Genomic DNA, 15566 nt, shown 5'->3' with positions numbered 1-15566 from the left:
TTGCTCATGAAAACCCCACATTCCATGTTGTACCACCATACAACGACACCTTCAGAGGTGGTGTTCCAGATTTCTGTACACACTGGTACCCTTAACACCAAGTAACTCGTCTTCTTGCATTGATGCATGCCTGTATTCGTCGTGGCATACTATCCACAACTTCATCAAGGCACTGTTGTCGAAATTGTCCCACTCCTCAATGGCGATTCGGCGTAGATCCCTCAGAGTGGTTGGTGGGTCAGGTCGTTCATAAACAGCCCTTTTCAATCTATCCCGGGCATGTTCGATAGAGTTCATGTCTGGAGAACATGCGGGCCACTCCAGTCGAGAGATGTTATCCTGAAGGAAGGCATTCACAAGATGTCCACGATGGGGGCGCGGATTGTCATCCGTGAAGACGAATGCCTCGCCAATATGCTGCCGATATGGTTGCACTATCGGTCGGAGGATGTGCATTCACGTATCGTACAGCCGTTACAACGCCTTCCATGATCACCAGTGGCGTACGTCGGCCCCACGAAAAGCCACCCTAAAACAGCATGGAACCTTCCTGCACTCGATGGACAGTGTATCTAAGGCGTTCAGCCTGACCGAGTTGCCTCCAAACACATCTCCGACTATTGTCTGGTTGAAGGTATATGCGACAACCTGATGCCTATCCTGAGCGGTCCATTTGGCATGTTCTTCGGCCCATCTGTACCGCGCTGCATGGCGTCGTGGTTGCAAAGATCGACGTCGCCATGGACGTCGGGAGTGAAGTTGCGCATCATGCAGCCTATTGCGCACAGTTTGAGTCGTAACACGACGTCCTGTGGCTGCACGAAAAGCATCATTCAACATGGTGGCGTTGCTGTCAGGTTTTCTACGAGCCATAATCCGTAGATAGAGGTCATCCAATGCAGTAGTAGCCCTTGGGCGGCCTGAGCGAGGCATGTTATCGACAGTTCCTGTCTCTCTGTATCTCCTCCATCTCCGAACAACATCGATTTGGTTCACTCCGAGACACCTGGATACTTCCCTTGCTGAGAGCCCTTCCTGGCACAAAGTAACAATGCGGACGCGATCGAACCGCGGTATTGACTGTCTAGGCATGATTGAACTACAGACAACATGAGCCGTGTACCTCCTTTCTGGTGGAATGAGTGGAACTGATCAGCTGTCGGACCCACTCCGTCTAATAGGCACTGCTCATGCATGGTTGTTTACATCTTTTGGAGCGTTTAGTGACATCTCTGAACAGTCAAACGAACGGTGTCAGGGATACAATACTCACAGCAACATCTATCTTCAGGAGTTCTGAGAACTGGGGTGATGCAAAACGTTTTTTGAAGTGTGTATAATTGTAAGAGAGATTTCGGAACCATATTTTAAACTCTGAGACATTCCCAGGGGCAGATGTGGCCTCTGACCACCATTTGTTGGTTATGAAATGTAGATTAAAACTGAACAAATTGTATAAACGTACGAAATTAGAGGGGTGGGATGTGGATAAGTTGAAAGAACCACAGCTTGTTGACAGTTTCGTAGGGAACATTAGACAACAATAGACAGAAACAAGGGAAAGGAATGGACTAAAAGAATGGGAAGCATTCACGGGTGAAACAGTGAAGCCAGCAGAGGATCAAATACGTAAAAAGTCAGGGTCTAGTAGAAATCTTTGGCTATCAGAGGAGAGACTGAATTTAACTGATGTAAAGAGACAATATAAAATTGCAGAAAATGAAGAAGGAAAAGGAGTACGCGTGGCTATTTAGTCTGTTAGGCCCCTGCTCATATACGTGGCTGCGACGGTTGTTTCCTCCCAACGTTGAGTAACGGAATACACAGGGATTCTGTGGGATTTTCTGTATAGTCGCTGGTGATACACTAGTTCTAGCGAATTTAGGTGCACGAGCTATCAATTGATTGTCGTCTTGTGAACAGTTTCGGTCGTAAAGTTTGCTGTGGTAAATCCACCATGAGCCTGGTTAGAGAGAGTAGTAGATTGTAGGTGCTGAGTTTTCGGGAATCTGTGGAACCGTTACCCCGTCCGTATTGTGGGATTAGTGGTCGCGGCTCGCCCAGAGGTAATTGGGTTGTTATACGTTTTGTTGAAGTGGTTTGGTATTGGTTGGTGTGTGTGTCGAGAAGGGAAGGCCTTCTACAAAGAACGAAACTTGTCTAGCTTAAAGTTGGAAACCAGATGGCGCTATGGTTGGCCCGCTAGATGGCGCTGCCATAGGTCAAACCGATGTCAACTTCGTTTTTTTAAATAGGAACCCCCATTTTTTTAGTTACATGTTCGTGTAGTACGTAAAGAAATATGAATCTTTTAGTTGAACCACTTTTTTCGCTTTGTGATAGATGGTACTGTAATAGTCACAAACATATGGCACACAATTTTAGATGAACATTTGGTAACAGGAAGGTTTTTTAAATTAAAATACAGAACGTAGGTACGTTTGAACATTTTATTTCGGTTGTTCCAATGTGATGCATGTATCTTTGTGAACTTATCATTTCTGAAAACGCATGCTGTTACAACGTGATTACCTGTAAATACACTCCTGGAAATGGAAAAAAGGAACACATTGACACCGGTGTGTCAGACCCACCATACTTGCTCCGGACACTGCGAGAGGGCTGTACAAGCAATGATCACACGCACGGCACAGCGGACACACCAGGAACCGCGGTGTTGGCCGTCGAATGGCGCTAGCTGCGCAGCATTTGTGCACCGCCGCCGTCAGTGTCAGCCAGTTTGCCGTGGCATACGGAGCTCCATCGCAGTCTTTAACACTGGTGGCATGCCGCGACGGCGTGGACGTGAACCGTATGTGCAGTTGACGGACTTTGAGCGAGGGCGTATAGTGGGCATGCGAGAGGCCGGGTGGACGTACCGCCGAATTGCTCAACACGTGGGGCGTGAGGTCTCCACAGTACATCGATGTTGTCGCCAGTGGTCGGCGGAAGGTGCACGTGCCCGTCGACCTGGGACCAGACCGCAGCGACGCACGGATGCACGCCAAGACCGTAGGATCCTACGCAGTGCCGTAGGGGACCGCACCGCCACTTCCCAGCAAATTAGGGACACTGTTGCTCCTGGGGTATCGGCGAGGACCATTCGCAACCGTCTCCATGAAGCTGGGCTACGGTCCCGCACACCGTTAGGCCGTGTTCCGCTCACGCCCCAACATCGTGCAGCCCGCCTCCAGTGGTGTCGCGACAGGCGTGAATGGAGGGACGAATGGAGACGTGTCGTCTTCAGCGATGAGAGTCGCTTCTGCCTTGGTGCCAATGATGGTCGTATGCGTGTTTGGCGCCGTGCAGGTGAGCGCCACAATCAGGACTGCATACGACCGAGGCACACAGGGCCAACACCCGGCATCATGGTGTGGGGAGCGATCTCCTACACTGGCCGTACACCACTGGTGATCGTCGAGGGGACACTGAATAGTGCACGGTACATCCAAACCGTCATCGAACCCATCGTTCTACCATTCCTAGACCGGCAAGGGAACTTGCTGTTCCAACAGGACAATGCACGTCCGCATGTATCCCGTGCCACCCAACGTGCTCTAGAAGGTGTAAGTCAACTACCCTGGCCAGCAAGATCTCCGGATCTGTCCCCCATTGAGCATGTTTGGGACTGGATGAAGCGTCGTCTCACGCGGTCTGCACGTCCAGCACGAACGCTGGTCCAACTGAGGCGCCAGGTGGAAATGGCATGGCAAGCCGTTCCACAGGACTACATCCAGCATCTCTACGATCGTCTCCATGGGAGAATAGCAGCCTGCATTGCTGCGAAAGGTGGATATACACTGTACTAGTGCCGACATTGTGCATGCTCTGTTGCCTGTGTCTATGTGCCTGTGGTTCTGTCAGTGTGATCATGTGATGTATCTGACCCCAGGAATGTGTCAATAAAGTTTCCCCTTCCTGGGACAATGAATTCACCGTGTTCTTATTTCAATTTCCAGGAGTGTACCACATTAATGCAATAAATGCTCAAAATGATGTCCGTCAACCTCAATACATTTGGCAATACGTGTAACGACATTCCTTTCAACAGCGAGTAGTTCGCCTTCCGTAATGTTCGCACATCCATTGAGAATATGCTGACACATGTTGTCAGGCGTTGTTGATGGATCACGATAGCAAATATCCTTCAATTTTCCCCACAGAAAGAAATCCGGGGACGTCAGATCCGATGAACGTGCGGGCCATGATATGGTGCTTCGACGACCAATCCACCTGTCATGAAATATGCTGTTCAATACCGCTTCAACCGCACGCAAGCTATGTGCCGGACATCCATCGTGTTGGAAGTACATCGCCATTTTGTCATGCAGTGAAACATCTTGTAGTAACATCGGTAGAACATTACGTAGGGCCGGCCAGCCTGGCCGTGCGGTTCTAGGCGCTTCAGTCTGGAACCGCGCAGCCGCTACGGTCGCAGGTTCGAATACTGCCTCGGGCATGGATGAGTGTGATGTCCTTAGGTTACTTAGGTTTAAGTAGTTCTAAGTTCTATGGGACTGATGACCTCAGAAGTTAAGTCCCATAGTGCTCAGAGCCGTTTGAACCATTACGTAGGGAATCAGCATACATTACACCATTTAGAGTGCCATCGATAAAATGGGGGCAAATTATCCCACCTCCCATAATGCCGCACCATACATTAACCCGCCAAGGTCGCTGATGTTCCACTTGTCGCAGCCATCGTGGATTTTCCGTTGCCCAATAGCGCATCTTATGCCGGTTTACGTTACCGCTGTTGGTGAATGACGCATCGTCGCTAAATGGAACGCGTGCAAAAAATCTGTCATCGTCCCGTAATTTCTCTTGTGCCCAGTGACTGAACTGCACACGACGTTCAAAATCGACACCATGCAATTCCTGGTGCATAGAAATATGGTACGGGTGCAATCGATGTTGATGTAGCATTCTTAACGCCGACGTTTTTTAGGTTCCCGATTCTCGCGCAATTTGTCTTCTACTGATGTGCGGATTAGCTGCGACAGCAGCTAAAACACCTACTTGGGCATCATCATTTGTTGCAGGTCGTGGTTGACGTTTCACATTTGGCTGAACTTTTTTTTTGTTTTTTTTTTTCTTTTTCTTTATTGTGATTTTAAAACCTGTAGATCAGGTAGGCTGGCAGCAGCACAATACGCTGCTATTCAGACAAAGATAGTACAATGATATAAACAGAGAAGATACATGACTTGGAAAAACGGCGGGAAAAACAGTAGACACAGGAACATAAAAAAACATTAAGCCGTTCACACTCGATGACAATCCACACTACAAACTGTTGACACGAAGCACAAACACTGAAGATGACGATGGCACTGGTAAACGATGGAGTGTGACGGTGAACACTGAACACTAAACACGACGGCACACACGAGACACGGATGGCGATGATCTCCGGCGCGCGAAAGTCCACGTAGCGTGTGCGAGTCCGGGGACCTGCCAAGAGGGGAATAAGGGTGAGGTGGGGGAGAGGGGTTGGCTGAACTTTTTTTTTTCTTTATTGTTATTTTCAAACCCGTACAAACAGGCAGGCTGTCAGCAGCATGTTACGCCGCTCTTCAGCCATAGAGTAGATAAATAAAGAACAGAAAGAATACTCAGATGTGACATAACGGTGGGTAATAAAACAGTAGACACATAAAGACAAACACGGAGCCGTTCACACTCGACGATAATCCACACTACAAACTGTTGTCACGATGCACTAACACTGAAGATGGTGATGGCACAGGTGAACGATGGAGTGTGACGGGAACACTGAACACTAAACATGATGGCACACACGAGACACTGATGGCGATGATCTCCGGCGCGCGAATGGCCACTTGGCGTGTATGAGTCCAGGGACCTGCCAAGAGGGGAAGAAGGGTGAGGTGGTGGAGAGGGGAGAACAAGGATGCCAATGGCTGAGGAGAAGGTGGGGAGGAGGAGAGGAACAGGGGAGGGGAAGCCCGGGAAGGAGTGGGGAGAAATGGAGGATGGAGGGAAGAGGGAGAGAAGGGTGGGAGGGTGCCCAAAGGAGCAAAAAAACGGAAGAGGGAGGGAGGATCAAATTTGGTAGGAGGGGTAGATGGAGGGGAGGAGGACATCATCAGGGAGAGGGAGCTGGCGGAAGCCACCTTGGGAGAGGGTAAGGAGGGTGGAGAGATTGAGACCGGGTGGGACGTGGGCATACAGGCGCGGCAGCGGGTGGGGGTGGGAGAGGATTGGGGAAACTAGCGGGTGAGGAGGATCGTGTTTACGGGAGGTGTACAGGATCCATATCCTTTCAAGGAAAAGGAGGAGGTGGGGGAAGGGGAGGAGATCGTACATGATCCACGTGGGGGAGGGGAGACGGATGCGATAGGCGAGGCGGAGAGCATGGCATTCAAGGATTTGGAGGGATTTGTAAAAGGTAGGTGGGGTGGAGATCCAAGCTGGATAGGCATAACAAAGGATAGGGCGGATGAGGGATTTATAGGTGTGGAGGATGGTGGAGGGGTCCAGACCCCCACGTACGGCCGGAGAGGAGCTTGAGGAGACTGAGTCGGGAGTGTGCCTTGGCTTGGATTGTCCGGAGGTGGGGAGTCCAGGAGAGCCGACGGTCGAGGGCGACGCCAAGGTACTTAAGGGTGGGAGTGAGGGCGATAGGACGGCCATAGGTGGTGAGATAGAAATCAAGGAGGCGGAAGGAAGGGGTGGTTTTGCCGACAATGATCGCCTGGGTTTTTGAGGGATTGACCTTGAGCAACCACTGGTTGCACCAAGCGGTGAACCGGTCAAGATGGGATTGGAGAAGGTGTTGGCAGCGCTGCAGGGTGGGGGCAAGGGCAATGAAGGCAGTGTCATCGGCAAACTGGAGAAGGTGGACAGGGGGTGACGGCAGCAGCATGTCCGCCGTGTACAAAAAATACAGAAGGGGGGACACACTGGGGCACACTGGCGGAGGGGAAAAAGGTGTAGGAATCTGTGTTATGGATGGTGACATAGGAAGGACGGCGGGAGAGAAAGGAGCCGATCAGATGGACATAGTTAATGGGAAGGGCGAAGGTTTGGAGTTTGAAGAGGAGACCGGAATGCCATACGCGGTCATAAGCACGTTCGAGGTCCAGGGAGAGGAAGATTGTGGAGCGACGGGAATTAAGCTGGTCGGAAAGGAGATGAATGAGGTGAAGGATTAGGTCGTCGGAAGAGAAGGACGGCCGAAAGCCACATTGGGTAATGGGAAGGAGGCGGTGCTGGCGGAGATGCTGGTGGATGCGTTGGGGGAGGATAGATTCCAGGACCTTGCTGAAGACCAAGGTAAGGCTGATGGGACGGTAGGAGGAGACGACGGACGGCGGTTTGCCAGGTTTCAGGAACATGAGGATACGGGAGGTTTTCCACAGGTCGGGGTAGTAACCAGTGGACTGGACTACATTGTAGAGCCTGGCCAGGGTGGAGAGGAAAGAGACAGGAGCTTCACGAAGGTGACGGTAGGTGACACGATCATGACCAGGAGCGGTGTTGCGTTTTGTGCGGAGTGTAGCAATGAGATCCTGTGTAGTGATAGGGGCATTGAGTTCCGTGTGTGCAATTTTGTCCAAGTACTGAAAACCAGGAGCGAGGGGAGGGACAGAGGTGTCAGTTTGATCACGGATATCTGGGAAGAGGGAGTAATCGAACTGGGGCTCATAGGGGATGGAAAACACATCAGACAGGTACGAGGCAAAGTGATTGGCCTTACTAAGGGCGTCAGGGAAGGGGTGATCATCACGGAGAAGAGGATAGTAGGGGGAGGGCTTAGTTCTGGTAAGGCGACGGAAGGCTGACCAGAACTTGGACGAGTTGATAGGTAGGGTAGCATTTAAACGGGTGCATGTCTGTCGCCAGTCCCGGCATTTCTTAGCCGTGAGCAAATTACGAATGTGTCACTGGAGTTGCCGGTGGCGTCGTAGGGTGTCCGAGTCACGCGTGCGGAGGAAGGCATGGTAGAGATGGCGGGATTCACAGAGGAGGAGGACGGCCTGTGGGGGTAAGGTAGGACGGTGGGGGTGGATGGCGACAGTTGGGACGTGGGCCTCCACAGCCTCAGACAAGGTCTGCTTGAGAAAGGAGGCGGCATGGGTGACATCATCTGGGTGGTGGTAGGTGAAAGGGTGGCCATCGACCTGGGTGGAGAGGGTATCCCGGTAAGCATTCCAGTTGGCATGGAAATAGTCATGGACAAACTTAGGGGGAGGGTCATTACGAGGGTCGGGGCGGGGGCGACGGCCGTCTGAAACGGTGAGGAGGACAGGGAGATGGTCACTACCAATAGGCTCCAGGATATCCACCGTTATGCGACCAAGGAGGTTGGGGGAGGAGAGAAGAACATCGAGAGTGGAGTTGGATTCGGGACGGGTGTGCTGGGGGACGGGGATGAGGTCGCCTTGAAGGGAGGAGAGGAACCGATGCCACCGCTGTAACTGGGCAGCGGAACGACTATGGATGTTGAGGTCGGCGGCGATCACGTAGCAGGAGAAGGTACAGTCGATGTTGGAGAGGAAGTCGAAGGGAATAGGAGCGTTGGGGCGGACATAGATAGTGGCGCAGGTAGCGGTAAGGCCGCGGAAGAAGAGACTAAGGATCAGGTGTTCGGTGGGGTCGGGAAGGAGAGGTTGGAGCCGAACGGGGATCTGGCGGTGGTGACCAATGGCAACTCCGCCACGCGCAATTGGGAGGGGATTATCGGAGCGGTGGAGGAGATAGGATGAGGTGTGGATGGAGTGGTGGGGTTGGAGGAAGGTTTCATTGAGGAGGAAGGCATCCACGCGGTGGGTGGCAAGGGTGTGCAGGAAGAGGTTCTTGTTGGCAGGAAGGGAGCAGATATTGTTGAAAAGGATACGGTGCTGTCACGCCATGACAGGGATTTAGACGAGGGTGTCAAGAGGGGAGGAGGTGAAATGAGCCTGGTTGTTGGAGTAGGTGGCGTACATTTTGAGGTGGAAAATGGAATGGGCGGCGAGGGAGATCTGTTGGAGGGTGTGGGGGCGCTGAAAGGGATGAACATTCTGAAGGACGATGGTGAGGAACCTGATGATGTCCTCAGCGGTGGGGGGGGGGGACGAAGGGAATTGCCAGGAGGGGTGGTGGCGTCCAGAGGACAGACAGGTATGGTGAGTTCAGTAGTGGTCGGAGGGGGTCGGGCTTTACACTTTTGGGAGTAGGTGGGATGGGGGAGATTGCAGGTATTGCAGGAGGGAGGGGATTGAAGGTTAGGGCACTGCCGGAGGAAGTGCGCTTGCCTACAATGCGGGCAGGTGGGGGCCTCACGGCACTCAGCGGTGGGGTGTGCGTTATAGCGCAGACACCTCTGGCAGCGCAGGGATTGAGGAAAGGAACGGGAGGGGTCGACCTTGTAGCGCTGGTTGAAGAGGATGGCACCCTCCTTCAGGAGATGGTCAATGGAGGGGGCGTCCTCGGAGAAAACCCACATAAGGCGGGTGGGGCCGGCCGAGTTGAAAATACGGCGGACCGCCCGCACCTCCAGTGTGGGATGCGCCTTGAGCTCCGCCAACACCTCCTCCTCCATGATCGACGGACTGAGCCGAGTGATCACGGTGGTGAGGGTTGACGGGTGACGTGGGGGTTGGGGTTGGCGGGTAGGAGACGGAGAAGGAGCAGGGGTGAGAGAGGCGTTGGGGCCAAATCGGGTGATGGGGAGGCGGGAGAGGATGTCAGTATGGAGGGTTGGGCTGGGGGAGGAGATGAGAACAGAATCCCGTCTGAGAGTAAGGAGAGAGATGGGGGCACCAGGGAAGTGTTGGCGGAGGAGGAGGGAGAGATTCCGGGCCTCGAGAAGGGAAGGATCGGGACGGGAGAGGAGGTATTTGTATAAACAGGGGGTGAGGAGGAGGAGGAGGAGGAGGAGGCGGAGGGAGCAGGGCCAGGTGGGGAGACATCCATGGCACTCTGTGGGAGGGGATGGAGGACGGGGCAGGGCCTTTTTGGGAGCGGAGGAGGTGGTGGTGCCACTAGGGTGTTTAATGGTGGCAGAAGGGCGGGTGGTGATATGAGGGACGGGAGCTATAGGGAGGTGGTGGGAAGGGACAGGTCCCGGCGTGGACGCAGTAGTCGGCGCCGGAGATGGTGACGGTGACGGTGACAGTGACGGTGACGGTGACGGTGACGGTGAAGGTGACGGTGACGGTGACGGTGGTGGTGGCGGTGACGGTGACGGTGACGGTGGCGGTGGCGGTGATGGTGATGGTGACGGTGGCAGCGGCGGTGATGGTGACAGTGACGGTGGTGGTGATGGTGACGGTGACAGTGACAGTGGCGGTGACAGTGACGGTGACGGTGACGGTGACAGTGGCGGTGGCGGTGACGGTGACAGTGACGGTGGTGGTGACGGTGGTGGTGACGGTGACGGTGACGGTGACGGTGACGGTGACGGTGATGGTGGCGGTGGCAGTGACGGTGGTGGTGGCAGTGACGGTGACGGTGACGGTGGCAGTGGCGGTGACGGTGACGGTGGCGGTGGCAGTGACGGTGACGGTGCCGGTGATGGTGGCGGTGGTGGTGGCGGTGGCGGCGGTGATGGCGAAGGCGATGGGGAGAGCTGGGCATGGACAGTGGCCCGACGGGCCACCACCCTAGCCGGAGCTGCAGTGACAGGCTGGGGGAGTGGGGGGAAAGGATCAGATCGAGAGGGGCGGGAGGAAGAAGCTGGAGAGGGGGCGACAAAGAGCGAGGGCGAAGGGAGAGTGAGAAGAGGTGGGATGGAAGGAGGGGGGTGTGACTGGGCACACCATGTTATAGTGGTGGAGGCGGCGGAAGGGGAAGTATAAACTATGGCGGTGGTGGTAGTTGTGGCGGTGGTGGTGGGGGCGGACATGACGACAGGGAGAAACAAAAACGCACAGGACGAAAAAGAAAGGACACAAACTGGGAACAGGCAAAGACGGAGACGGGGGAAGATGAAGACGGACGTAGACCAGGGTCGGACGGCGACGGCGAGGGCGACGGCGACGGCGACGGCGACGGAGGGTGGCAGGAACGCCGCAGCTGCTGCTGCTGCTGCCGCGGACGGGGCTGCTGCTGCTGGCTGGCTGGCTGGCTGGCGGGCTGGCACCTCAAAAACCTAGCACTTCGATTAGTGCTGGAATGGCACAATCGAAGGGCTGTAACCTTGCGGTGTACCGCCAGAGATGTTGGCTGAACACTTCCTGTTTCCTTAAATAGCGTAACTATCCGGCGAACGGTCCGGACACTTGGATGATGTCGTCCAGGATACCGAGCAGCATACATAGCACACGCCCGTTGGGTATTTTGATCACAATAGCCAGTTATCAACACGATGTCGATATTTTCCGCAATTGGTAAAAGGTCCATTTTAACACGGGTAAAGTATCACGAAGCAAATACCGTCCGCACTGGCGGAATGTTACGTGATACCACGTACTTAGACGTTTGTGACTATTACAGCGCCATGTACCACAAAGGGAAAAAAGTGGTCCAACTGAAACATTCATATTTCTTTACGTACTACACGAATATGTCATAAAAATAGGGGTCCCTATTTTTCGCAGTCGATATCCGTTTGACCTATGGTAGCGCCATCTAGCGGGCCAACCATAGCGCCATCTGGTTTCCCCCGTCAAGCTAGACAAGTTTCGTTCTTTGTAGTTTTTTCGTTTGACGCTTATTTCGTGAGATATCTGGCCCGGTCACTATCAATGGATCACCCTTTATATATTTTACGAGAAAAGAAAAGGTTGAAATTCAGAGATCTTAATACTGCTTTCCAGGACACAAGTATACGCTGGTATTTGTAAGGTTACCTTATCAAAAGTTCATTGATTGAGTAGATTCACGATAAATATATAGAAGGTAGATATTCTAAACAGAGGCTGAAGAGCGGCGTATTAAGCTGCTGCCAGCCCGCCCCCTGTAGGGGGAATCGAAACCCCATAAATGAAAAAAAATAATCTAAACAGTTAAAACGATTTCATATATGGAAATAGTGTTATCAGTAAATGCAAGTAGAATTGACGTTGCCATAATTTATTACGTAACAGTCAACGATTATACGTATAACCAAGATTGGTAAATCGGTGGAGTACGTGACGTCGTGTTATTTACGTAGCAACGCTGGGCTAAGCGGAAAGAGAATTAGTGGTAGCATAAACTATTTTAATTCACATAGATATCGGTAAAAGCGTCTTAATAAAAATTGGTCATAACATGACGATATATGGAATAGGAATTTTGTAAGTAATTAAAAAGTTACGAGTCTTTTCCAGAGATAATGTACTGCGTTGTGAGAATTTCGTTGTGTGGGAGAACAATTGCAAGTTAGAATGACATTTATCATGACATAATACAAATAGGTACTGTATTTAAAGAGATTTGTTGCTTTGATTTGACCAGTTGTTTAGATAACGAGAGTTGTTATCTCAATTGGCTTATCTCGTAATTATGGTTTATGACTGTCATTCGAATGTTTGGATGTTTCTATTCGTAGTGTGATCGTGTCATTGTTCTATAACGACGATGTGTAATGTAAGGGTGCTGTCTTTCATTATTCGATATTCGAGCCGGCTGCATAGTTAGTGGTTGAGGTTGCCGCAGGAGTAATTATACTAAAGTTGATCTGTCTTCACTTTGTTCCTTAAGAGTGCGATTACGGTACAAGGTAGACTTCGAGTAGTCGCCAGGCGCTCCACTACGACTGAATCAGATAGTGATCCGCAGTCATAACATTGACTGTGAAATTAAAAACTGTAACTAATTAAAGCTGTGCCGGCCGAAGTGGCCGTGCGGTTAAAGGCGCTGCAGTCTGGAACCGCAAGACCGCTACGGTCGCAGGTTCGAATCCTGCCTCGGGCATGGATGTTTGTGATGTCCTTAGGTTAGTTAGGTTTAACTAGTTCTAAGTTCTAGGAGACTAATGACCTCAGCAGTTGAGTCCCATAGTGTTCAGAGCCATTTGAACCATTTTTTTAAATTAAAGCTGTAGTGGTCGATTGGTTCTCCCAAGTATTTTGCGCGGCGGGAAGCCACACATTAACGCATAGCGACGTTGGTACAGTACGATATATCGTCGTTGTAAGTTCAATCTTGGGTACCGCCAGTCGGCGCGTTACAGGGGGTGGAGCGGGGGGGGGGGGGGGGGGGATAAGAAGGGAACTTACTTTAGGAACTTGGTCCGAGCCTCCGAAGATTACAGTTAGGCTCCAGCTGCCAACTTGATAATATCGATGAATTCAGATGGATTTACGCCTAAGATTCATCTAAATTTCATTCTTTAGAGGACGAAAATTTGATTCTGTAGTCTTGCGACTGAAATTTTAAGTCAAGGTTTGGGATATCCACTCGAAAATAGTGAACTTCAACGAACATTAATTCCATTTGTAGCATCATAACTGTGTAAAGCTAGATTTATGGCGGTCAATGAAATATACTATATGATCAGAAGTATCCGGACACGTATTAGTGGCCATTAATATGTGTTCGTCCACTCTTAGTCTTTATGACGTCTTGGATTCCGCTAGGAACATCTTCAATGTGGTGTCTGAAAGCCTTTGTAAGAATGGCAGCTCTTTCTTCCTTAAGAGCAGAAAGCAAAGACGTGAGTGATGTTGGCGGCTGGTGTCTGGAGTGAAAGCACATTCGAACTCATCGCATAGGTGTTCCATCGTGTTCAGGTCGGTACTCTGGGTAGGCAAGTTCATTTCACGTATGTTATTGTCCATAAAACATTGCTTGACACATGCTGATATATGACAGGTTTACATTGTGATGCTTATACAATCATCGTCACTCGCTATTCTACGTAGTAAAAAGTGCCATAAAATGTGTTCATATTCTTCCACGTTCACGGTTCTCTTAATCGCAATAACGGGACCACATCCAAACGATAAAAAACAACCCCATACTGTAGGATCACCTGCTACATACTTCATTTTTTGGCATTACACGTGATGAGAAGTAAGGTTGTGCAGGCATTAGACAAACCCAAGCCATTTGATCAGATTACCGTAGGACACAGCGTGGTTCATCACTCCAGTCATCCACTGTCCAGTGACGTCACACCACCTCGAACGTCGCTAAGCGTTCACTACAGAAATGTGTCGCTTATGAAGAGTTGCTCTACCGTCGTACCCCACTCTATTTAACTCCCTTTGAACAGTCATTGTTCTAGCTAGACTACTGTTAGCCCTTAGGAAATCACAAGCGGACCTTTGCACTGATTTCGAGCGATTTTTTTACAACCACGTTCCTCAATGCTCGACGGTTCCTTGATCGTCATTACGTGAGAAATGCTGGTCTTGGTCTAGCTCTGGTTGTTCCTTTGCGTCTCCACTTCACAGTCACATCACCAACAGTCGCCCAGGGCAGCTGTAGAAGGGTTGAGATGTTTCTGATGGATCTGTCATTCAGGTGACATCGAATGACTCGTCCACTTTCGAAGTCGCCGAGCTCTCCCGTTCCACCAGTTCTGCTGCCACTGCTTCCCCAGTAACACAACCATATTCCCCGTCTCTCTTTATACTGGCGGGTCCGTCTCTTGCGACATCTAGTGATCAGTTCTAAATTTCATATGGTTGTCCATATGCTTTTTACCAGGTGGTGTGTGGAGTAAATGTCGAGTCCAACAATAAATGAGGCTAGCCGCGTATGATTTGAGAAGCTGAGTGGTTAACAACACGCACATACTTCCCATCTATTATGTTAATGATAAATCTGTTGTATCACTTGCTTTTTAATGTAAATTTCGTGCTTCATTTATTATTACATTTTAAGCAAATCTAATCGCATCAACTGCTCACTTCATCTGCTTTAGAAAGATATATTTTGGCATCATGGAAAAATTATGACAAATTGAGGGCGTCGGGACCAAAAATGTTTGTGATACACAGCATCACTATATTTACCTATACTTACTCATGTTGATGCGGTCTTCAGTCCAGAGACTGGTCTGATGCAGCTCTCCATGCTACTGTATCCTGTGCAAGCTGCTTCATCTCGCAGTACCTACTGCAACCTACATCCTTCTGAATCTGCTTAGTGTATTCATCTCTTGGTCTCCCTCTACGATTTTTACCCTCCACGCTGCCCTACAGTACTAAATTGGTGATCCCTTGATGCCTCAGAACATGTCCTACCAACCAATCCCTTCTTCTAGTCAAGCTGTGCCACAAATTTCTCTTCTCCCAAATTCCTTTCAACACACTGTCCATTCCGTTCAACTGGTCTTCCAGGTCTATTGCTGTCTCTGACAGAATTACGGTGTCATCGGCGAACCTCAAAGTTTTTATTTCTTCGCCATGGATTTTAATTCACATTCCAAATTTTTCTTTTATTTCCTTTACTGTCTTCTCAATATACAGATTGAACAACATCGGAGATAGGCTACAACCCTGTTTCACTCCCTTCCCAACCACTGCTTCCCTTTCATGCCCCTTGACTCTTATAGCTGCCATCTGGTTTCTGTACAAATTGTGAATAGCCTTTCGCTGCCTGTTTTGACCCCTGCCACCTTCAGAATTTGAAAGAGAGTATTCCAGTCAATACTAACTCATAAGCGTAGAATAAAGATTTAC

General features: G+C 50.6%; 1 protein-coding gene across 1 annotated transcript in view; it reads right to left on the bottom strand.

Annotated features, from left to right (window-relative positions):
* The window catches only part of LOC126191405 (uncharacterized protein K02A2.6-like), a 314219-nt gene that overhangs the window by 147389 nt on the left and 151264 nt on the right, over nt 1-15566 (bottom strand). The window lies entirely within an intron of this gene.

Source organism: Schistocerca cancellata, chromosome 6 (assembly GCF_023864275.1).
Source record: "Schistocerca cancellata isolate TAMUIC-IGC-003103 chromosome 6, iqSchCanc2.1, whole genome shotgun sequence".
Lineage (NCBI taxonomy): Eukaryota > Metazoa > Arthropoda > Insecta > Orthoptera > Acrididae > Schistocerca > Schistocerca cancellata.
This window is presented reverse-complemented; position numbering and strand designations above follow the sequence as displayed.